Source organism: Temnothorax longispinosus, chromosome 10 (genome assembly GCF_030848805.1).
Source record: "Temnothorax longispinosus isolate EJ_2023e chromosome 10, Tlon_JGU_v1, whole genome shotgun sequence".
NCBI classification, from domain to species: domain Eukaryota; kingdom Metazoa; phylum Arthropoda; class Insecta; order Hymenoptera; family Formicidae; genus Temnothorax; species Temnothorax longispinosus.
In genome coordinates, this window is record NC_092367.1 from 1,101,255 (window position 1) to 1,124,464 (window position 23,210).

Genomic DNA, 23,210 nt, shown 5'->3' on the forward strand with positions numbered 1-23,210 from the left:
AATTTGATAATGATGCCATGTCCCTTGCCATGCATCCGCATTAGTAGCAAATGCAGATTGTACAGCAATTCCTGAAGCATGCGAGGAAATCCTGCGAAAAGTGGCATCATTCATCTCCAGCGGTCCCAAGTGCGCGTGTATTTTTCGACAATTTCAACAGTTATTTAATTTCGATAATAATGGTAGAAAAATTTTAAAATTGTGTGAAACGCGATGGTTCTCACGTCATTCGTGCGTGGTTAGAGTGAATAAAAATTGGGACGTGCTGCAGAAATTTTTGGTAGAAGAACATAGTTAACCGAAAAATCAAAATCTGGAGCTGCTTTGCTATCTATGATGCAAAATCCAGAAATCAAAGCATATCTTTTGTTTCTTGAGTATATTCTTGATGCTTTTAACAAATTCAATGCGTCTTTTCAGCTGAAGAAACAAAAGTTCATTTACTACAGTCAGCCGCGGAAAATTTTTTGAAAACCATCCTTCGTAATGTAGTAAAAGCTCCGTTATTAAAGTTTATTGGGATGGGTGTAATTGATGCTTTACTCGCGTGCCATCGTATATCTCCTGATCAAGTTATGGTCGGACACGATTGCCAAGACCTTCTTGATCGATTGAATGAAGAAGGTCAAAGTGAAATTGTCAAATCAGTGTACGCCAGTTGTTTGTCATTCTACAACATCTCTGCTAAAGAAATTCGTCGGAGACTTTTTGTCAAAGAGGATTTTCTGAGTAATTAAGGATTTTTCATCTGAAATTTGCTCTGCAGCAAGAAGACGAGAAGAACAGACCAAACAACTCCGTTATTGAGAAGGTTCTTCTTGTTGCCAAACGATTAGACGGATTTGATGAGGAGATGTTGCGAAAAGAATGGAAATCTTTAGTTCTGGATTTTACATCAGAGCAGAAGGCACATATAATCAGTTTAAATTTTGATAATGCCTGGAAAACAATAATGGCAACTAAAGACGCGGATGACAAATTTAAATATCCCATGGTTACAAAATTAGTAAATGCAATTCGATCTCTTCCAAATTCTAATACTGATGCCGAAAGAGTGTTTTCCATGCTGACAGACGTAAAAACGAAGAAACTTAATTGTCTTTCTCCGAGTCACGTTCAAGGTATATGCGTATTTAAATCATGTCTGAGGGCGGGAGGAGAAATAGCTCGAACCATGACAGTTGATGCTCGACATTTAGCTCTCATGTCCTCTGAGAATTTTCGTCAAACAAACGAAACAAATAATACATGTTATTTGCGTTTGTTTGCTGGTGATAAAGGTCCCTCTACGTCCTCGGATTTATAATTGAGTCTCTCATAAGCCATACTTATTGTGGAAGAGTTTACAAACTTCCGAATATTTTAAAGTGCCGCAGAGGCATGTTAGATTGATAGAAAACGTTCGCTTTCCAGTTTAGCTTTTTAGAGAGGCTCAGACATAGCTTGGGTTGCTTGGTGACTGTAATATTGCTTTTTGTAATGCATGTATATATGTTTTTGCTTTTTGTACTCTTTTGCTTTTTATTTTTCTTGCAAGTTGTCATGAAATTTGTTTACACGTTATGGACCGGCAAGATATTTCACGTCAGTCTCTAATTTGCTGCTCAAATTATTCGTATTTTCGTATGTGTTTGATGAGTGTAAATACTAATAAAATTCTTTACTATAATCGATATTTTCTTTAAAGAAAATGAATTCTAAATTAGCCAAAGATTCTGTCATTAAAAAATAATGTAGTTACGAAGTTTTTACATGTGATACATACACTTAAAAGTTTATATATTTTCTTTCCATTCTGTTTCTTTGCAGAAATAGATTAATTTTATTACATAATAATAATCCCGATTCAATATAATAATTTAAAAATAAATGATACACAAATCTATATTATCAGCATAAAAATATGAGGAAAATACTGTAAATTATATAATGTAAAAGAATATTTCTTCATTATAACGAGTAAATGATTTTAAACGACGGAAGTAATATTTTTTAAATATATACGAGAACGTTTTTCTATGTTACCAACTAAAAGCATTTTGTAATTTATATATTTATTATTTAAAAAATCGTCATATTCAATGATATACCGCATACCGGTGAACTATCGACAGTCGAAAAAAGATACGTTTCTTATTGACCAACACTTACTAAAAATTAAGCTGTCGCCACTTCGTAACATTTACCGACAGTGCTAATCAATAACTATCCCAGAAGCAACTCGCGCGCATTTGAATCAGCGCAGCTTGCAATTCTCACGAATTCAAATTTCTCGCAACCCGCCATTTTGCAAGTAGGAAATTTTATGCTTGAGTCGCCGACAAATTCGAGATATTACAAATAACATATCCTTTATTTTACAGACATATTGAGCATCGCGACATTGCAATATTGCGAGCACAACGTTCAATCCGTTATGCCCAAATTGATAAAAGACAGAAACGGATAATTCACTCACCGATAACTCCTACGACGAGCCGGCCGTCATGACGAAACTGGAGGAGACGCAGGGAGAAGATGCCGGGACGAACGCGTCCGCCCACGATTATTGTAAAGCGATAATTCTTCACAAACAACAAGAAATTATAATTTAATTAATTAATAATTTTAACTTCTAAATTGTAAAATCATTAAGCGATATGATAGTGTATCGCATCTGATCGCATCTAGTGTAGAAAGAGGCACGCGACAGTCAAGCCGCTAATATACGTATTTCGTCTGCGAGGCTGATGACGCGCCGGTTCAAGAGAGAAAGAGAAAGAGCATAGCATGTTTGCTCTCTCTAGCTGGCTGAGGCCGGCCGAGCGCTGAGCGCACAGCTCCGTCAGCTGTAACTAAGATAAGGATGTCTTGTAATCGGTAAACACAATATTGTAATTATGTGGCCGGTGACCCGCCGTTTAATTCAAAGTTGGCTGTGACCGTATTTGTTGCTAATTTGGTGCTCGCATCACAAGTGTAAATAACCGCGGCAAAACCTCAGCGTGCGGATAGTCATCAGCGTAAAAAGTATCAGAAAAGAATTTGTTGTGGTTTTTAAATTTGCCTACTGGCATATTGCTGAGCGCGGAAACCTCAGAGGGAGCTTGTTATAAGACACCACCTATTTGCTCGTAAGGTATACAGAAAGGATTTTGCTGCTCGTTTAAATTTGGTACGGAGTATTGTCTGAAGTTCATGCGGAGATGTTTTCCGCGATAGTGTTTATACTTATTTTGCAAGCAACAAATTCGAAACTCGGATATATCGAGAGCAAAAAATTCAAACAATACGCCAGTACCAAATTTAAACGAGCAACAAATTCTTTTCTGATACTTTACTCTTGTAACTAGCTGCACGCTGAGGTTTTCCGCTATTGTTTATACTTATTTTGCAAGCAACAAATTCAGAACTTGAATATATCGAGAGCAACAAATTCAGACAATATGCCAGTACCAAATTTAAACGAGTAACAAATTCTTTTCTGATACTTTACTCTTGTAACTAGCTGCACGCTGAGGTTTTCCGCTATTGTTTATACTTATTTTGCAAGCAACAAATTCGGAACTCGGATATTTCAAGAGCAACAAATTCAGACAATACACCGGTACCAAATTTAAACAAGCAATACATTTTTTTCTAATACTTTACTCTTATGACTATCCACACGCTGAGGTTTTCCGCTGTTATTTACACTTGTGTTGCGAGCAACAAATTAGCAACAAATAAGGTCAAAGCCAACTTTGAATTAAACGCCGTCACAGGCCACATAATTACAATAATTGTTACCTATTGCAATAAATCTTGATCTGAGTTGCAGTTGACGGAGATGCTAATTTCGTGCATTTTCTGTATATTTTAAAAGGTTCTTGACGCAACACCGATCTCTACTTCCATTTAATATCGGACATGACAATTTCCGACGTTGAGCATGGCTGATACCAAGATCATACAGAGGATTGCCCGTTTTAAAATATACGAAAAATGCACGAAATTAGCATCTCCGTCAGCTGCAACTCAGATCAGGATTTATTGTAATCGGTAATAATTATTGTAATTATGTGGCCTGTAACGGCGTTTAATTCGAAGTTGGCTTTGACCTTATTTCTTTTGCGTGTCGTAATCGTTCCATCGGCGATGACTATAATTTTCAGTGTTGATAATGTGAACTCTAACAGTTATAATTATTTTTATTTATATTACTTATAAGTTTGAATGTAATGCCCTGAGAAAGACCAAGTAGGTCGAAACGTTGACTCGATAATTATAATTCAAAATGTATATATATCTAGCTTTTTATTAATACTTTACATGTACACGGGGCGCTTGGCTTGTGTGCGTCAGCGTCACGTGACGCGATCCTATCCCCTCCACAGCCTATCCCCTCCACAGGCTATGTAGCAGAGAGGTTCCTAAACCTGGGATCTCTCGCCGTCTCTCGGTCTCGGCGCTCAGTCGCTCTCCGCGCGCGCCCGCATACGTGCTCGAACCTCGAGCGTGCGGCGAATTCCACGAGTTTCGTGTGATGTGACGGGTGACATTCGTCTTGTTTTGCGTTAACCGAGTTATTAGTAATAACTTATTACGTGTCGTGTCGTGGGTTGTGAGCGAGATCCGGCGTAAGTACGGATACAGTGCGTGCGGAAGAAAAGAAAAATTCTTGGTAGGTAGGTTCGCGTAAAGGCGACTACACTGAAAAAAAGGCTTGGTTATAATAATCCAGGCTTGATGGTTATTAATGTGACTAAGCTATCTGGTGATATTATCAAACTACTCTGATAATTATAACAAAATAAGTTGCTAATTGTAAACAAATTGTTTGTTAATAATTATTAAATTGTTCAATAAATATTAAGAAATGAAATAATAAATATACTTAAATAATTTGTAAATATAAACAAATTGTTTAGTAATAATTATTACATTATTTGATAAATAATTTAAAATCATGTGATAACTGTAATGAAATATTTTGAATTATTACAAAACTTTTTAATAATAGTTACCAAATGATATATTACATATTACCATATTGTTTTAATGTACAAAATTTAATGATTTAGTAACAATTACATAAAAAATTAGTATTATAAACTATTTAGTTCAAAATATTTGAATACAGCTACCCTGTTGAAATTCTTTCACAAAATATTATTAAAAAAGTTTATATGTATTTTGTATCCGATATATTATTTGAATTATAATTATTTATAGTTAAATAATATACCGGATACAAAACACATATATATATAAACTTTCTTTTATAATATTTTGTGAAAGAATTTCAATAGGGTAACTGTAATCAAATATTTCAGTAAACTAAATAGTTTGTAATACTAATTTTTCCAAATATTAAAATAGTATGAGCTTATATATAATATATGAGCTTATACATATATATATATATATATATATATATATATATATATATATATATATATATAGCTTATAAAGTAGTCCTTGATATATAATACAAAAATATTTATTGTTTCTCACAAATAATAGTACAAAATACAGTAGTTATAAGTTGAACGCAAAATAGCTTTTAAATGTCAAATACTGAAATAAAATATCTGCCATCGCCCGAAATATGATAATTGCATGTTCTTATGTTTAGTAACTTTGAAATCTTTATTACATTTAAATCTGTCAGACTATTTTCGCACGCAGGTAATAAAATCTCATATGCTAATGCATATCTAAACCTAAAGTAACGCATTTTCTGTAATAAACAAAAATATCTTTGTTTTCATCCAACTTAATATGAATTATTATTCCAAATAATAAATTATTTTCATCTGAATCTGTAATTATTACAAAAACACGTTTAAATAAAATACTATTAAATCTTATCCACGATACTTCAGTCAAGCGTCCACTATAATCTATTTCAGCAACATTTGTCGATTCAATCGACGCTATCCCTATATATTTCCCTATTTTTAACGAGTCATCGAGACCCTTTTTGATTAATAATCTGCAACAAAATTGAAGTTGTAATTTTATTGCAAGTGATGAAATAATATTTCTTCGAGAAGTTACAACATAGATGCATAAGTTTTTAATAACTTATGAAATCCCTCATACCGAATAGACGACAAATATTTTAATGATCCCATTCTTCAAATAATTTCAGGATAATGAATCATGAAATGATATTTGGGTTTTAATTCTTCGTTGAATAATCGCATGTACATCTCATGATGTGACAAAATCAAATATTTTAGATAATTTACTTGATCATCAGATATAATATTTCCTGTGGTTATTTTAATAATTTCACACAATATAAGATAGAAATCCCAAACTTCATCATAGTCGGGCACAAGATCTCTGATAAGAGAGAGATAGCACACTAACGCTGACATTTCAGCTGCGCTCATTATTAAATGACCTTTATTGATATGATCGTTTCTAATCAAAGGGATTTTATTTCCCCGATCAAAGTCTGACTGATGATTGAAATATTTGATCCGATAATTCAAGTGCTCTAATGTCACATAATTTTTATTCACAAAATGTTGTATGATCTTTGCGAGATTATATCGACACACACCTTCAAAGATATCATGCATTATATCGGCCGTATAATTTGTCGTACAATCGAAATGCGGGATTTCATTAAACACGCAATTTTCTTTAATACCACGTGAAAAGTCTGCAATATCTTGAGCATAATTTTCACATGTACGTAATAAACTTTGATTTTCAAATTTTGCACAGCGTGTTATAGATTTTGGAGCTCTACAAAAACGACAAAAATATTCGCTAATAAAGCTCTCATTGAAACCCAAAAGACTATTAAGGCCCAAATTATCTCTTAATAAAGCTATTACAACGAAATATACTCTAGTTGCATTATTCTTCGTATCACGTATAACGATTCCTGTGTTACTTAAAAATTTCATTTCTTCAGTGACTTTATGGAAACATTTGGAATTTCCAAAGTGCGTTCTATCAGAGGAACAAATAAATTGTATTAAGAAAATGTTTTCTAATGAGGAGGCATATTCAGGCGGTAGAGTCGCTATAGATCTGTATAATGCACCTACTTTATGAATGCCTGCTGCTGTTCCCAAAGGATTTCCAGTTTCGAAATCATCATAATACCAGAACAACGGTATGACTATTTGATCACCATAATATTCTGAAAATGTGTAAAGAAATGTTCATCACCTGTTAAACATTTCATAGAATGCAATTGAATGAGATAAATTCAAAATATGTATATAACTTTTATGATAATTATATATTTTGAATTTAGGCATATTACCAATTCGTATCCGAAATTTAAAGTCAATATCGACCATCGTTTTATCATAACATTAATGTTCTTGAATAATTTGTTTTCGCAATCATTCTTACGTAATAAGTTATATGATTCGTCCTATTTTTTTATTACTTCCTCCTTTGGACTTTGGTTATGAATTATCCAAATCCTATGTTGTTCCGCAGTGTCGAAGGCTGTGCATAAATGTTATAAGGTTTAAAAGACGAATTTTAAAACAAAGATTGCAATTCAATACTTTTATACATGTTTTTAAATAATTTTGAATGCAATTCTGCTTTTATGTAGAAATACCTGTGTTAATAATGTTTCGTTCATCTGATTTTTTTGAATAATTTGCAGAATTAATGATGTCATTGCGAAATCTATCCACTAATTTTCCGCGAGAAATGCCTGCTTTATTTTCTTTGGAATCTTTTTTACGGATTGGTGGTATAAAATATACTTCCTTATTTTAAAAGAAAAATTCTTGGTAAGCTTGTGAGATGCATTTAGTAAGTTTTTTTTAATATTTGATTATTATTACAAAATATAATAATAATAACAAAACATTTTGTAATAATTATAAACATAAAAAAAGCAGATTTTGCGTTTAGTTGAACCAACTAAACTATGTAGTACTTATTATCAAATTGTTTAGTGATTGTTGAAAATCTAACTCTCGCAAAGTGAAAGCGAGCGTTGGGAATATTCGAGAACGCTCGATTTGCTCCAAAACGTTTATTTGCCTTCCCCCGGTTTTTTTGGTGTTTTCGCTCGCGCCCGGAACACAGGTGCACATCGCGTGATCGCTCGTACAGCGACCAATAGTCTGGTCGCTCGACGATTTGGAGCCAATCAGCGTTTCTCACGTATCTAAGTTTCCTCGCGGAAAAGTTCGGAGCTTCGGCCGCGATCGCTTTGCTTGCTCCGGCCGGGAGCTCAGTGAGCCAAGTGCGCCCTAGCCATTCGTACGCGACACTGATTGTCGACATCGAAAACAGACCACGAATCGGAGCGAATGTAAAGCGAGTGCTGTGTAACAAACTTTAATAAATTGACTGTTACATTTTCCAAAACGAGAACCTAATTATTTTGAACTGTCCTCGGCTCGCCGCGTGAAAACTCGGAGCGGTCCACTTAACATTTAATGGTCCTTCGAGCCGGATAGTGCTAACTAAAAAGCCGGCATAGACAGTTCGACCGCCTCCATAGTGATCGCGTTGTGCTCCGAGACAGACGGACCGTCGCGCCCGCTCGACTCGCTCGCAAACGGAGTTCGCCGTTCGAACCGTCGCACATCGAATCTGATTCCCGGTTCATCGGGTACTCCGCGATACGCGTTCGTGACTCCGTGGCTCACTCTGTACATTGAGCGCTCTGCACCCGCTCTCCTAAAGATTGGTGCCCTGTGAATTGTGAAGTGCTTCGGAGGCTCCTGTGCGACCTCCAGCAATCGTATCATCGCGATACGCATCCGCCGCCCGACCGGCGCCCTGCCATTGCGACGTGCTGTACGTCCCTGCTTCCCGCGAGTATCGCCCTGCTGCTCGCCGCGGAAACGCATAAGAGCGTCTTCGCTCTTCTCGATCGACCAACCCGAGCGCTCTGCACCCGCTCACTTAAAGATAGGTGTCCACCAGTGTCGAAAAAGCCCGGTGCTACCCGGCTTCGCTCTGCTCCGGAGACTCCTGCGTGACCTCCAGCAAAACGTATCGTGCTGAGATACGCTCACCGCCGCCCGACGGGGCCCTGCCTTGAGACGTGCCTGACGTCTCTGCCTCCCGCGAGTATCGCCCTGCTTCTCGCCGCGGAGTCTTCAAGAGCACCAGCTCTTCGATCGGATTGACACACAGGTGTCAGATCCTCGCCTACAAGATCCAACCATCTCGCGGACATGTCTCTGGATCTCAAAAATCTGCTAATCGCCCAAGGCGATGCGATTGCTACACTTAAGCGATCGCTGATAAACTTTAAAAAGCTTCCCAAAGCTCAGGTCACTCTCCCAAAGACGAAGGGGAGACTGACAAATTTGGAAGGCCTCTGGGAGAATGTTCGAGCCCTCCACGTCCAGCTGCTACAGACGGCCACCCCGGAGGAGAAGAAGTCGACCCCCTACTTCCAACAAGACGACCTTCTTGCCGCCGAGGGAGCCTACTTTGACGCGGCGGATCATCTCCACGAGATCATCGGTAAATTAAGTAACGACGCCCCGAGCGCGCCGTACCGAGGTAACGAATCATCTTATCGCGACGCGCACTCCGGCATGTCATTGCATCTGCCTCGTATTTCGCTTCCAAACTTTTCGGGTGCTTTCCCGGAATGGGAAAATTTTCGGGGAATTTTTGAGTCACTCGTCGACAAAAACGAGTCCCTCACGAAGACTCAAAAGTTACATTACTTAAAAGCGAGCCTCTCCGGCGAGGCTGCCGTGTTAATTAATAATATTCATATTTCTGACGCGAACTACGAGGCAGCGTGGCAACTTTTTCTCGACGAGTACGACAACCGTAACGCGATTATTCACGCGAACATCCATTCTTTCGCCGACTTACCAAAAATGAAAACCGAGAATGTTCTCGAATTGAAAAAACTTCGCGATAGCGTGTCTGCGGCTCTCGCCGCTTTAACGAATCTCGAGCGTCCTGTCGATACGTGGGACGACCTCCTAGTTTACATTATATCGCAAAAGTTTAGTCCGCGAACGCGCAATGAATGGAATTTGAAGCGAGACGATACGGATGTATACCCCACGTACAAGGAGATTCATGACTTCATGACTCTTCGCATACGTGGCCTCACGGATTATTCGTCGCAATTCGACTCCGCGTCGAGCAATACGCGCGGAAACAAATCTCGTACGTCGATTAATAATGTGTCGCCCGTTAAGTGCGTCCGTTGTTCCGGAAATCATAGTCTGACAAAATGTGATAAATTTCTAAGTTTGCCGATTGAGCAGCGTCGACTCGTAGCGCGACAGCATAAATGTTGCTTCAATTGCTTGAGAACCGAGCATTATTTAAAGAATTGTCCGAGTAAAGGACGTTGCAATCGATGCCGGCAAGCTCACCATTCGCTGTTTCACAGCGAGGATACAGCCGCGATTAATTCGCCGTCCTCCGCGCCGTCAGCTGTGTCTGTCGCCGCTGCTCCCGAGCCTCCGGCCGCGCCCTCCGCGTCTGTTCAAACCGTGCATGCTATTCGAGATGTAACGCAACCGCCTCATGTACTTCTCGCCACTGCGTATGTTAATCTAAGTACTATCGAGGGCCGCTCATTCAAAGTACGTGCGCTACTAGATCAGAGCTCGACATACAGTTTCATATCCGAATCTCTTTGTCAGACTATGCGAACCAAGCGTCATCGTGCCGCGTTAAAAATACATTGCTTCGGAGAGAAATTTAATGGAGTCGCGCGATCTCAAGTTAATCTCACGCTCGCGCCATGCGACAAACAGGGACCGATATTCCCATTTTCGGGCTACGTATACCAACGAATTACTTCGTACACAGCCTCTCAAACAAAGCCAGCCGCAATGTGGCCGCATCTACGCGATTTACCGTTAGCAGATCCCGATCCCTCTTGTAATCGCCCGATTCATGTACTAATCGGCGCGGATTTATACGGTTCTCTGCTACTCGACGGCCTCCGTCAAGGCCCGGTCGGCACCCCGACGGGCCAGCTTACTGTTTTCGGATGGATCGTCTCCGGTCCTGCCGACACCGCGCGCCCAGCCGGAGAGTTCGCTTCCGTTTTGAATTGCGTATCCTGCGAGGATACGAATTCATTGATCCAAAGTTTTTGGGAGGACGAAAGTATCCCCTCTCAAAATCCTCTCACCGAAGAGGAAGAACGTTGCGAAAAACATTTTGCGAAAAACAACATGCTCGTACGCATTCTCGCGATTCTCAAGGACGTTACATTGTTCGTTTGCCTTTCAAGAACGGCCCCCCTCACATAGGCGACACCTTTCGAAAGGCTTCTTTCTTATACTCCAAAATGGAGCGCCGACTCTCGCAGAAACCCGAGATCGCCGCTCAGTATCACGATTTCCTCAAGGAATACGAATCCATGGGGCACATGGAAGAGGTACGCGACGACGAGCCCTCTCGATACCCCCCGGTGTACATGCCGCATCATTTCGTTTTGCGCGAATCGTGTACGACTACTAAGTTACGCGTCGTGTTTAACGCGTCGAGCAAATCGGACGATAAAACCACTCTCAACGATTTCCTAATGGCGGGACCGAAGCTACAACAAGACATCGCTGCAATAATTTTATGCTGGCGATTATTCCGTTACGTATACATGGCGGACATCGCGAAGATGTTCCGTCAGATACGCATGCATCGTGACGACGCGGATTATCAACGAATTCTTTGGCGCCCTCCCGCAAGTCTGTTGATTCGACTGTATCGCTTGCTCACCGTGACTTACGGCCAAAAGCCATCGCCCTTTCTCGCGCAGCGCTGCCTTCTTCAATTAGCTCATGACGAATGTAAATATTTTCCCGACACGGTTTCAATAATCGAAGAATCGACCTACGTCGATGACGTTCTTTTCGGAGCAGACGACCTTCGGTCTCTGCTCGAAAAACGCAAGCAACTTGTCGGACTAATGAATCGCGGATGTTTTCCCCTCCGAAAATGGGCCGCGAATTCACCCGAACTGTTGACGGATATCCCGGAGGACCAACGTAAATCCTCGGACTATCCGATCAATCGCGATGACACGCTCAAGGTCCTCGGCCTGTCTTGGTCACCGCATGACGACTCGTTTACCTTTGTAATCTCGCCTTACGCCGTAACTGTTCATACTAAACGTTCCGTTTTATCATTTATTGCAAGGTTATATGACCCCCTCGGATGGGCGTCACCGATCGTCATCGCGGCCAAGATGTTGATGCAAGAGCTCTGGCTCCGTAAAATTGATTGGGACTCTCCCATCCCCGACGATCTTTTACCTCATTGGATTAATTATTATACGGATTTGCCTCATATCAATGAAATACGCATTCCCCGATGGACAGGGATACGTCAAGATAAACTTGAAGTGGAATTACACGGATTCGCGGACGCGTCCACTCGAGCTTACGCCGCGGTCGTTTACCTTCGAATCGTGCATTCTACCACGAATATTCAGGTGACCCTCCTCGCGGCCAAAACGAAGGTCGCGCCGTTAAAAACCGTCAGCGTTCCACGATTAGAACTTAACGCCGTCGTACTATTAACTCGGTTGTTAGATTGGGTAAAAAATTCCCTGCGCTTCCCGCAAGCGTCATTATTCGGAAGGACTGACTCCCAAATCGCATTGGCTTGGATTCAGCAACATCCATCGCGATGGAATTCCTACGTCGCGAACCGCGTCTCCGAGGTGCAGACGCGTCTTCCGTCAGTACGTTGGCAGCACGTCCGCACGCACGACAATCCTGCCGACTGCGCTTCTCGCGGCTCTACCGCTATCGATCTCGTACACCATGAATTATGGTGGGTAGGCCCCCCGTGGTTTAGAAAATCCCCGGCCTTGTGGCCGAATCTCCCGACTCTTACCGGAAAAAAAATTTTGCAAACGGTACCGTATCTTCCGAAGCGCGCAAAGCTACCGTTCGCATCTCGTCGATCCAACTCCTGAGTGGGAGCTGCCCACCTCGTGCTCGAGCTGGATCCGACTTCTCCGTATTACCGCGTACATTCGCCGTTTCGTGCAAAACTTAAAAAATAAAGTCGCCTCATCGACGATCGTCAAGTCGCCTTTGACCGCAGAAGAGATCCACGAAGCCTCGGTCTTTTGGCTTCGATCGGTACAAGCGACCTGCTTTCCTGATGACTTGAAGGCCTTAAATGCTCATGCCACCGTATCGAGAACAAGTCCATTACGCTCTCTCCACCCATTTATCGGGAAAGATTTACTAATCCGGCTGGGCGGGCGGCTCGAAAACTCAGCGCTGAGTTACAATGAGCGACACCCGGTCATACTCTCGCGACATCATATTTCTGAACTTTTGATCGATCAAGTTCACCGACGCTCCCTCCATGGAGGGACACAACTCACGCTTAGATGTCTCCGTCAGACATATTGGATAATTTCGGCGAGAAGCATGATCAAGTCTCACATCCATATATGTGTTACCTGCCTTCGATACTCCGCGAAAACGCCGATGCAATTAATGGGTGATCTCCCGAATCCCCGAGTCAATCTCTCTCCTCCTTTCTCTCACACGGGCATAGATTACGCCGGACCGATGATTATTACCCCCGTGGTCGGCCGTAGTCAAAGGGGGAGCAAACATTACGTGGCGGTCTTCGTTTGTCTTGCCACTAAAGCGATCCACCTCGAGTGTGTCGAGGATTACTCCTCCAAGGGATTTCTTGCCGCATTTCATCGGTTCGTCAGTCGACGCGGACTGCCATCGGACATGTACAGCGATAATGGCACAAACTTTCGGGTTGCGGATCGCGAGCTACAATGCAGCTTTCGCTTGCTTATGAACGACTCTTCCCTCAAAGAAATCCTCGCGAATGACGGTGTGAAATGGCATTTCGTGCCCCCGGCGGCACCACATTTCGGCGGGCTTTGGGAGGCTGGCGTTAAAAGTTTTAAGCACCACCTCAAGCGGGTGATCGGTGCTCGTACCCTGTCTCGCTCGGAATTCGTGACTATTTTATGTAAGATAGAGGCGTGCCTCAACTCTCGACCGATTTCGCCCCTCAGCGACGATCTGTCCGACTTTACCGCGCGTTGACGCCTGGTCATTTCCTCATCGGTCGACCGCTCACCAGCGTACCGGAGGAATCATTGCTCGAAATCAATGCGAATCGGTTGTCGCGATGGCAACACGTGCAACTCATGGTCGAACAGATCTGGCGTTCTTGGTCGTCGGACTACTTACATTTATTGCAACAGCGCGTCAAATGGACCGAATCTCACGATAATCTCAAGGTTGACGAGTTAGTTTTGCTAAAAAATAATCTCTTTCTTCCTTCGAAGTGAAAACTTGCAAGGATTCAACAAGTCCATCCCGGACTTGACGGTCGCGTTCGCGTCGTTACATTACGCACCGCCAATTCCGAATTGAAACGACCAATAATAACACAGATCTGTCGGTTACCTGCGTCTATCGGGCCCACGGAGCCCGTAGAATAACATTAAACTAGACTATTTTGTTCCTCATTAGACTTAAGAACATTGGGCAAAATATTGTAAGCTCTCAAGTGTATATAGTGTATATAAGTAAATGTATCATAAGACTTCAGCTCTCATTGCGTGCGCACTTATGCGACCTCGTTCAACCCCGTTTGTTTCGCATTCCGTTGAATACGAGGCGGGCGGCATGTTGAAAATCTAACGCTCGCAAAGTGAAAGCGAGCGTTGGGAATATTCGAGAACGCTCGATTTGCTCCAAAACGTTTATTTGCCTTCCCTCCGGTTTTTTTGGTGTTTTCGCTCGCGCCCGGAACACAGGTGCACATCGCGTGATCGCTCGTACAGCGACCAATAGTCTGATCGCTCGACGATTTGGAGCCAATCAGCGTTTCTCACGTATCTATGTTTCCTCGCGGAAAAGTTCGGAGCTCCGGCCGCGATCGCTTCGCTTGCTCCGGCCGGGAGCTCAGTGAGCCAAGTGCGCCCTAGCCATTCGTACGCGACACTGATTGTCGACATCGAAAACGGACCACAAATCGGAGCGAATGTAAAGCGAGTGCTGTGTAACAAACTTTAATAAATTGACTGTTACATTTTCCAAAACGAGAACCTAATTATTTTGAACTGTCCTCGGCTCGCCGCGCGAAAACCCGGAGCGGTCCACTTAACAGTGATAATTAACACACAGTGTGATAATTAGTACTAAATTGTCTTAAAAAGCCTTATCTGATTGGTTTGTTGACAGCTACTTAATTATTTAATTAGTAAGCAATTTGGTTATTTAGTAAATATTACTATAAATTTAGTAAGTATTGCTAATTCAGATTATTCTTTACGAAAGCTGTCAGTTTATTGTTCCGATCGCGCTGCATTTGTCTCATGAGCCTGAACCAGTTCATACATGTTCGTCGATCCAAGCATTCGTGCCATACATACTCGTTTATCACGTTTAGAACTTTACAATGTACTTTCGCGAAAGTACATTGTAAAGTTCTAAAAAATGAGTGAATTAGAAAATTCTCTCTTAATTTGACTTAAACATCTCATTGATGTGTTATAGGTTAACCTTTTAAAGGTATAGGTATAGGTAAACCTTTCGCGAAAATTGTTGTTTTACGATGTATTTTCGAGAGTGATGAACGAGTATGTAGGTACGAATGCTCGGATATATAATATACAAAATTTAATAACTATTAACAAAAAATTTGTTTACATTTAGCAACTCATTTTGTTATAATTATCAGACTTAGTTCGACAATATTTTCTAAACTATTTGATAATTATTAATAAACTATCATCAGTTTATACTTACCAAATTTTTTGGTTACATTTATTATTACTTGGTAATAATTATCAAGTCAATATTAACCAAATCACATCAGGTTTTGCTATAATTATCTGTTAACATTAACCAAATTATTTCGTTACATTCACCTATACGTTTAGTTGAAGCTATTTCACCAGGGGGCTTGGTCACATTAACCAAGCCTGGATTATTATAACCAAGTCTTTTTTTCAGTGTGACGCCCATGTCGAGCTTGGAAAAGTATACCGGATCGAACTACCATTGCGGGATAATAGATTCTTGAGTAATTTAGAGTAATTTGCGGCAGCGCCCCTTCGGCTAGCGAGACCGAGAGGTCATCAACGTCGTCGCAAAATTTTGGCGCCCAACGTGGGGCCTCTCGCCCGAGAATTAAAGCTCTCGCGTGGCGAGGACGAATTAAATTAAATCGGAGGAAAGATCGGGAGAGAGAGTGTGCGCAATTAAAAATTTATTTTGTGCTTATGTGTGTTTCTCTGTATGGTGTGGATGATTGAACCTCTCCAAATTATTGTTAATTTAAACGATTAATTTAAATGGAAATCCGGGCCCTGGAATTTTGGTGCCATAATTGTTGTGCGGGTTGCTGAGGGAAAGCGGGTTTATTTTGATTAGCGTATCACCGGTACTCGAGCGTCGTGTTTTTCTGTTATTTCTTGCGCCGAATTCCTTCGTGTTTACAACTTCAGGAGTGTTGTCGACTCGGTTCAAGATAAGTTCGTGAGGAATAATAGCGATCGACATTATTGCGGCTGGCATACGTTTTGTTCAACTTTGCGGAGTTTTAGGGGGAGGTAGAAAGTCTTTGTTTCGCGTGCGACAGTCCTCCAGCGGGAAAAATAGAACCCCTTCGAGAGGGTTGGGGAAAAACGGTGAGGCCCCGTGGAATGCGGGAAGAAGATTCACCATATCGGTGGATTAACCGATTAACTTTAGAAGAAGCACGTCAACAATTAGCGGATCGGGGGTTGAATACGGGCGGTATTTTGCCCACTTTGCGTTCGCGTTTGATAAGATTCGAGGAATCGGCTTTTAACGAAATGGATAATCAGCTTCCACCCCCACCGCCACCTGACATAGAGATCCAGAACGCCAGCCCTCAGGAGACCGGCGGGACGATCCCGCGAGATCCAGTTAAGCCTTGTGTCCACGATGCTAGAACTGCGTCCGAGTTTCAGTTTAAGCCAATCAACTTGCAGCTCTTATACAGAAAAACAGCAGTTTCATTGGCTTAAACTGAAACTCGGACGCAGTTCTAGCATCGTGGACACAAGGCTTTACGGGTAGGGAGAATCTTTTCGCGAGTTTGAGGCGTATATATATAGTCTGCCGACCGCCATGACGACCGAGACCACGAGGGGAAAATACCATCAGGCGTCAACCCCGCGAACCGAGAACTTGTCGTACGTGACCGACCGGCGAAATACGCGCGGATCCGCGGCCGAGGCATATAATTTGATGCGGGAGTGGAATCTCCACTTTTCGGGAGCGCGGCAGCGACGCGGAGGCATTTTTGTTACGCATCCAGGAGGTCCGGGCCATTATTCTGGTGGACGACGCCGATTTATTTAAATGTTTGCCATTATTTTTATCGGGTACCGCGTTATATTGGGTCAGATTAGAAAGTCAGAATTGGCGGGATTAGCGAGATTTCGAGCACGCGTGGCGAGCTAGGTTCGGCGATCCGGACTACTTGTTTACCCTCCGGGAAGAAATACTGCGAAGAACGCAAGGGGAATATGAGTCGGCGGTCGATTATTTGACATGTTTACGGGCACTATTCGCGCCGATGAGCCCTCCGTGGTCTCTTCCAGAGCAGCTCACGCTTGCACATCGCAATCTATTACCGCGTGGCTATCCGTCATTTTGAGTTCTCCGACTTTCACACGTTGGAGGATTTGGCCACGCGATTAAAACGGAGTTTCTTCGCGGATAAAATGTATCGACCGCCCTTGCCGCCGGATCAGTCCATTTTTCCAGACTTAGCTTATCGCGCCCCAAAGGGTAAATCGCGAACTCCGAGTACAGTGGCCGCGGGGGAGGCCGTCGGCCAGAAAACCGCGAAAAAGAAAAAGGCCCCAGCGACCGCCGCTACCACGGCCGTCGCCGCAGCGAACGCACCTTTTACCGAGACCGCGTCGGGAACGACCCCCAGTTATGCCAACATAAAATGTTGGAATTGTGAGAAGACGGGGCACCGCGCGCGCGACTGTAAGGAGGCTCGGCAATTACATTGCTACCGATGTGGCAAACGGGGATATACGATGCGAACATGTACTACGTGTTCGGGAAACGCGACGGGGAGTCCGTAGGACGGGTCCTTACGGCCCCGATAGTCGAGAACGAGGCCCGAATCGCGAATACCAACCCTGATGAACTTTCGCATTCATACGTGACGTTCGATTCCACGAAATTTCCGCCGCTATATACAATATTTTAAAATCCGAATAGGCGGCCGCTCCCTATTAGGATTGGTGGACTCGGGATCGAGCCGGACACTCATCGGTCGCGAGGGGATGCAGATAGTGGATAGTTTAGGCATCTCGATCACGCGCGCGGGAAGTACCAAAATCCGAATGGCAAACGAACAGTTGGCTCCGATTCGTAATGAAGTTTTGCTCCCAATCCACCTGAAGGACAGGAGCCGCAAAATTTCCGTGGGCCTATTACCAGACTTGGCCGTATGCATTACAGGGATGGACTTCCTGACGAAGTTCGGGATCGCGTTAGATTTTGGAAAAGCCGAATGGTATTTCACGGATAGACCTCGCGCTTGGTACCAGTTTTAAAGAAGGCGATCTCTCCAGTCGTGTATGAGTTGGCCCGGCTGGACGGAACGGCCATCGGAAAGGTTCATGTCAAGGATATCAAGCCGTACTAACCTCCTGCCCCTGACCCGTAGGAATTACCGAGAGTTACAAGGCGTAGTACCGCGATGGAATGAGGCCCGACGATTTGTCCGTAGGGTATAGTCCGCATTTTGGATAGACCATCTGGACGCGTGGCTATCCATTGACCAGGCCGACTCGGAGTTCTGGGACGCCTTGGGCCGAACCATGGAGATGATGAGGAAGGCCCTGAGAGCCCAGGAGGACGTGATCGTACACGAGGTCCCACGCCAGAGGGGCCAGGGCGTCCAGACTGAAAGGGCGGACTGTGAGAAGGCGGCGCAGACGGACACGGCGGCCCCGAAAGTACTCGAGCCCTTGTTCCTGATAGACCAGGGTGTGCAGACATCCCAGTAAGCAATTTGATAGCAAATTGTCGCCAAGATGGCATCAAATTTGTTCAAAGATTGGTGTCAAATCCGATGCCATCTGTGTCATCTTTAAGCTCGTATTTTGCTAGCAAAGCCTGTGTACATAACCAGACAGCAAATTGGCAGCAAAAACCGAGCAAGCTTTGTGTAGCGTTGTCTACCAACAAATTGTCGGCAAATACCGAGCAAGCTTTGTCTAGCGTTGTCTGCCAACAAATTGTCGACAAACACCGAGCAACCTTTGCGTAGCGCTGTCTGACGACAAATAATCGGCAAAAACCGAGCAAGCTTTGCGTAGCGCTGTCCGACGACAAATAATCGGCAAAAACCGAGCAAGCGTTGCGTAGCGCTGTTCGACGACAAATTGTCCTCAAAAACCGTGCAAGAAATGCGCAACACTGTCAAAAAAAAATAAAAAAATTATATTTATTTCGAAATTTTATTACTATTTTCTAACTAAATTTGTTTCTTAAGATGCAATCTATGATTAAAAATATTTTCTCGTATTTGAAAAACACACTTACCTTGGTGGGATTCGAACTCGGGACCTCGGGACCTCTGGATCGTGAGCCAACTGCCTTACGTGGTAGACTACTTCTTAATTTAATGTAAGTGTTATAAATAGTCTACATATGGCATAACCAGCGCAAATATATAATTTTTAAAAAATCATCTTAAGAAACAAATTTAGTTTAAAAAGAGTAATAAAATTTTGAATTGGATATACGAATATAATTTTTAAAACATCAGACCAGGGGAAGAGCTAAAGAACTACTGGCGCTGAGTAAACAAAAACTAAGAGTAGCGGTGGGGCAGCAAAAATTTTGGATTGGATAATATACAGTATATATAGTTATTAAATCGGATTTTAAGCCGCCGTGTAATAGCCATGTTATAGCTAGTCTATATGACCGCGCGTGCTCATTATTTAATCTGTTCAATGTTCATTTAATTTAATGCGTTTAACGAAGAACAGTGTATAATGGGCATAAAAGTATTCGAAAATACTTTATATTCAGTAATCTTTTTATTGTTCTAGCAATATATATATATATATATATATATATAAGAATAAAAAAATATATAATTAATATCAATATATCGTTAAATTGTGATAGGTCTTGCTCGGTTTTTGCCGCCAATTTGTCATCAGACAACACTATACAAAGTTTGCTCGATTTCTGCCACCAATTTGTCGTTAGGCAGCACTGTGCAGACCTTGCTCGATTTTTGCACCAATTTATTATTAGACAGCGCTGCACAGACCTTGCGCGTATTTTGTCGCTAATGTGTCATCAGATAGTGCTGCACAAATCTTGCTCGGTTTTTGTCGCCAATTTATCGTCAGAGTGCTCGACGCAAATCTTACTCGGTTTTTGCCGCCAGTTTGCTGTTTGGTTATATGAGTATATATTTGCCCGTATATTGCCGCCAAAGTGTCGTCAGGCAGCGCTACACAGATTTTGCTCGATTTTTGTCAAATCAAATCAAATTAAATTTGTATCCTTCTTGTCAACAACATTTGTAGCAAGATTTTACAAAATTTGTTTTCGACAGACTTGGCTATCTGGGATGGGTCGCGGAGTTCACTCTGGAGGACCGGAGGAGAATGGAACGGCGTTATGGCATAAGGAAGACCAAATCGGTGGGCACGCAGATGCCACTCCCATCGCGGCGGGACACAGCAATGTTCCGGCGGAGGAGAGGCTTCTGGAGTTGCTTTGTGGAAATCTATTACTTTTTTAGATACTGCCCGCACCCCCGCCGGCGAAACAAGTTCTGCTCTGGGTGCCGGGCACGAGGAGTGACCGTCGGCACGTGCCCCCGCTGCGGACCGATACAGTTTGGTTGAGAGTTGGTTGTGGGACTTGGGCCTATTCTTTATTATAGTGTAAAAGAAATTAAGACGAATATTGCATAGTTTCTTTTGCTCAGAATTATTTCTTATATAACATAAAATTCTTAATTTAATTCTAAATTTCAATAAGCAATGCATTAATTATGTACTTTACTTAACTGAAGAGTCCTGTTTCATTTGTCGGAAAGTTTTGAACAAGCCTCCTACCTCATTATCCTACCTCATTATCCTACCTCATCTGATGTGATCAAATAGTCCGTATGTAGAATATATAATACTCATATAATAATGTTATACCCTCCCCCCCAAATAAATGTTCAAAATGTAGCTTTCTTTGTCGTGTGTATAAGCCTTCGATGTATAGGAGTTTTGAACAAGCCTCCTACCTCATTATCCTACCTCATTATCCTACCTCATCTGATGTGATTAAATAGTCCGTATGTAGAATATATAATACTCATATAATAATGTTATACCCTCCCCCCCAAATAAATGTTCAAAATGTAGCTTTCTTTGTCGTGTGTATAAGCCTTCGATGTATAGGAGTTTTAATTTTACATTATACAGAAAAGAATAATTTATATATTTGTGGCCATTGCGCATGTAAATATATATTTTACAACACCTCCACGGAAAGTTCGACTTTCCATGCCTGTAGAGAGGGACGAAAGTGGCCAATTTCACGCCAGGGAGGAAAGTTGTTACTTTCCGCCCGCTAAACAGGGACGAAAGTAATCAAGTTGTTACTTTCCTCCCACTAAATAGGGACGAAAGTGGTCACTTTCCGCCCTAAGGAGGAATACATCTAATGATATATTTATATTCTAAAAATTATGTTTTTTACATTTTTTGGAAATTTTATTGTCATTTTAAAATTAAAATTATTTATATATTTTTTTAATTTTATTTTAATTTAATTTTTTTATGTGGGGGGCTTCGCCCCTAGACCCCACCGAGGGCTTTACTCCTGGGCTCCACCAGGGCTTCGTCTCTGGACCCCACATCACTCTCTTTTTCTCTTTTTATTTAACTACACGCGCGCGCGCGTATAAACTGTATGAATGGAACATTAAACGCATACACTCTACAGGCATTCAAAAGTCGAACATTTCCGTAAAGAGGTGTTGTGAAAAATATCGTGTGCACCTCGGGTCGAAAGCTTTTTCAGACTCGTGTGATTTGCCGCTCTCGCCTTCGGCTCGGGCGACAAACTTCACACTCGTCTGAAAAACACTACTTTCGCCCCTTGGTGCACAATATACTAATTCTGTGTTAGACGATCAATTCTAATAAGAATATGGCATCTGCCATTAAAAGATATGTTGTTACATAAATGCTTCTTGAACTAGATAAATGTCATAATGCTGCGGTACTAATTCAGTAAACGGGTTTTAACAGAGAAAGAGAGAAAGAAAGAAAGAAAGAGAAAGAGAGAGAGAGAGAAAGAGAGAGAGAGAGAGAGAGAGAGAGGAGAATAATTTTCCGAAAATTCAGAAACGGTATAAAGAAAATACGAAAATATTATGCTGCTAGTTAACAATAGCTTTAGCAATTCAATGTTAATTTTGTTTCTGATATCTGTAAAAATGTTTTTGTGTTGACAAAAAAAATTTTAATGAAACGCAGAAGAAAATAATCTATATTACAATTTACTGTGCAAGAAAACTCGGATTCCATTACGGATATGATAACATTAATTGTTAAAAAAAGATATATAAAAATCTCCGAATAGTTTTTATTACATGTTCCTATAAACTATTGTTAATAAACTTTATTTTAATGGCAGTATTCTTGATTATTTTCCATGCATAAATCCTCTCTGTTTTCACCTCGCGAACATTTCTTTATATTTTTATCTTTGTGATTTAGTTTAATTTTGATCCGCGAACATACACACACACACACACACAACACACACACACACACACACACACTTAGAAGTCATGTAAATTTATTTAAAATTTTAATTGTATTAATAGCGGACAGAATGTTAATTTCAGTTTAAGTTTTCCATTAGAAATCTTGCCCGATCTGCTCCGAATAAATGTAACACTCGCAAATAATTTATACACTTACACATACATCTCACTCTTAAATTTATCGTAGATTTGATTTTGCGTTTGATTTGTCTAATTTTCACTTATTTGTAATGTCGATACTTTAGTTATATATTTTTAATAAATGTTTTATATCTAATTTTTCATCTTTATTTATATTAAACTAAGACCTCACCCACTACTCATCCCGCTCTCAAAATCACACAAGTCCGATCCTAAGTTAAAATAATTAACTTGATCTAAAAGAGGAGCAACGATCGCACCGCTCACGGAAGAAAGGCGTCGTCCTAGAGTTCCTACGGGACGTTAATCCATCCTGAGCC

General features: G+C 41.6%; 1 long non-coding RNA gene across 1 annotated transcript; it reads left to right on the plus strand.

Moving 5' to 3' along the window:
* The first annotated feature begins 4,431 nt into the window (after positions 1-4,431).
* LOC139820430 (uncharacterized) lies at positions 4,432-22,659 on the plus strand. The gene is made up of 3 exons (XR_011733961.1): positions 4,432-4,642; positions 18,679-18,954; positions 20,530-22,659. It is a non-coding gene; the product is annotated as an uncharacterized lncRNA (long non-coding RNA).
* The last annotated feature ends 551 nt before the right edge of the window (positions 22,660-23,210 follow it).